This window comes from Cebus imitator, unplaced genomic scaffold (assembly GCF_001604975.1).
Source record: "Cebus imitator isolate Cc_AM_T3 unplaced genomic scaffold, Cebus_imitator-1.0 Scaffold901, whole genome shotgun sequence".
NCBI classification, from domain to species: Eukaryota; Metazoa; Chordata; class Mammalia; order Primates; family Cebidae; genus Cebus; species Cebus imitator.
In genome coordinates this window covers 25,492-28,007 of record NW_016108216.1, presented here as the reverse complement: position 1 = coordinate 28,007, position 2,516 = coordinate 25,492, and the positions used below count along the sequence as shown (strand labels likewise).

The 2,516-nt window shown below is 39.0% G+C and overlaps 1 long non-coding RNA gene across 1 annotated transcript in view; it reads left to right on the top strand.

Moving 5' to 3' along the window:
• Positions 1-2,516, top strand: part of LOC119469852 — a 19,891-nt gene that overhangs the window by 10,708 nt on the left and 6,667 nt on the right. Inside the window, exon 2 of the long non-coding RNA XR_005198702.1 lies at positions 2,229-2,392. This is a non-coding gene — a long non-coding RNA (uncharacterized LOC119469852). The remainder of the gene's footprint in view (positions 1-2,228; positions 2,393-2,516) is intronic.

Sequence of the window (2,516 nt, the reverse complement as noted above, 5' to 3'; positions counted from 1 at the left end):
GTTAGTTTAACTCCATTGTCTTGGTGATATTGACATAGATTTACAAGTACTTAAATTACTTTTCCATTGTTTTACAGAATTTATTTTATTCTACCAAAACATATATAAAATGTATAAAATCATTGAGGTTTTTCTTTTTTTTTTTTAATTATACTTTAAGTTCTGGGGTACATGCACAGATCTTACGGGATTGCTACACAGATATAAACATGCCATGGTGGTTTGCTGTCTCTATCCCTCCATCACCTACTTTAGGTATTTCTCCCAGTGTTGTCCCTCCCCAATCACCCCACCCCCTGCTATCCCTCCCCTAGCTCCCACCTCCCAACAGACCCCAGTGTGTGATGTTTCCCTCCCTGTGTCCATGTGTTCTCATTGTTCAACACCCACCTATGAGTAAGAACATGCGGTATTTGGTTTTCTGTTCTTGTGTCAGTTTGCTGAGAATGATGGTTTCCAGATTCATCCATGTCTCTGCAAAGGACATGAACTCATTCTTTTTTATGGCTGCATAGTATTCCATGGTGTATATGTGTCACATTTTCTTTATCCAGTCTATCAATGATGAGCACTTGGATTGGTTCCAGGTCTTTGCTATTGTAAACAGTGCCACAATGAACATATGTGTGCATGTGTCTTTATAATAGAACGATTTATAATCATTTGGGTATATACCCAGTAATGGGATTACTGGGTCAAATGTTATTTCTGGTTCTAGATCCCTGAGGAATCACAACACTGTCTTCCACAATGATTGAAGTAATTTATGTTCCCACCAACAGTATGATATTTGCTGTGGGTTTGTTGTAAATAGTTTTTATTATTTTGAGATACATTCCATCGATCCCTAGCTTATTGAGAGTTTTCAGCATAAAGCGCTGTTGAATTTTGTTGAAGGCCTTTTCTGCATCTATTAAGATAATCATGTGGTTGTGTCTTTGGTTCTGTTAATATGATGGATTACATTTATAGATTTGTATATGTTAAACCAGCCTTGCATCCCTGGGATGAAGCCTACTTGATCGTGATGGATAAGCTTTTTGATGTGCTTTTACATTCAGTTTGCCAGCATTTTATTGAAGATTTTTGCATCGTTGTGCATCATGGATAGTGGCCTGAAATATTCTTTTTTAGTTATGTCTCTGCCGGGTTTTGGTATCAGGATGATGTTGGTCTCATAAAATGAGTTAGGGAGGATTCCCTCTTTTTGTATTGTTTGGAATAGTTTCAGAAGGATTGGTAGTAGCTCCTTTTTGTATGTCTGGTAGAATTCGGCTGTGAACCCATCTGTACCTGGGCTTTTTTTGGTTGGTAGGCTATTAATTGCTGCCTCAACTTCATACCTTCATATCTATTCAGGGATTTGACTTCTTCCTGGTTTAGTATTGGGACAGTGTAAGTGTCTAGGAATTGATCCATTTCTTCTAGATTGACTAGTTTATATGCATAGATTTGTAGTAATCCCTGATGGTAGTTTGTATTTCTGTGGAATCAGTGGTAATATCTCCTTTATCATTTTTTATTGCATCTATTCAATTCTTCTCTTTTTTATTACTCTGGCTAGCAGTCTGTCTATTTTGTTGATCTTTTCCAAAAATCAGCTCTTGGATTCATTGAGTTTTTGAAGGGTTTTTTGTGTCTCTATCTCCTTCAGTTCTGCTCTGATCTTAGTTATTTCTTGTCTTCTGCTAGCTTTTGAGTTTTTTTTTATCTTGCTCCTCTAGTTTTTAAAATTGTGATGATAAGGTGTGAATTTTAGATCTTTCCTCACTTCTCATGTGGGCATTGAGTGCTTATGTATTTCCCTCTAGACACTGCTTAAAATGTGTCCCAGAGATTCTGGTACATCATGTCTTCATTCTCACTGGTTTGAAGAACATCTTTATTTCTGCCTTCCCTTCATTATTTATCCAGTAGTAATTCAAGAGCAGGTTGTTCAGTTTCCTTGTTGTTGTGCGGTTTTGAGTGAGTTTTTAATCCTGAGTTCTAATTTGATTACACAGTGGTCTCAGAGACCATCATGCAGTTGCTGGATCAAATGGAGTGTGTAGGCGCAAGTGAGGTGTGGAGGGAGGAGCAAGAGAGGAGGACCCAGCTTCCTTGGGCCCAGCCCCCCCCAGCACTGGTCCAGTACAGCTGCCTTCTTCTGTATATCCAATCCCCAGGTGTCTCTGAGACAATGAGCAACCCAGGATTAAGAAAAAGCTTCCCTTGTCTTCCTAACACAGGTGGGCAGGTGACAGTGTGTCTCAGTGGGAACATAACCGACTCTCTAGTGAACTCTGAACAAGCCGATGACTCAAGTCCAGAGTTTAACTAAAGATGATGCATAAATTACCTCTTCTGACAATCCAGCCAGCATGTCTTGCTCAATCATCAGAAAAGAAAAGAGGTGAGTAATGTCCCCCAAAGATACACATACCCTAATCACTGGAAGCAGTGAATGTTACCCTCTATGGCAGAAGGGACTTTGCAGATGTGATTAAGGATCTGGAGAAAAGGAGGTTATCTTTTTT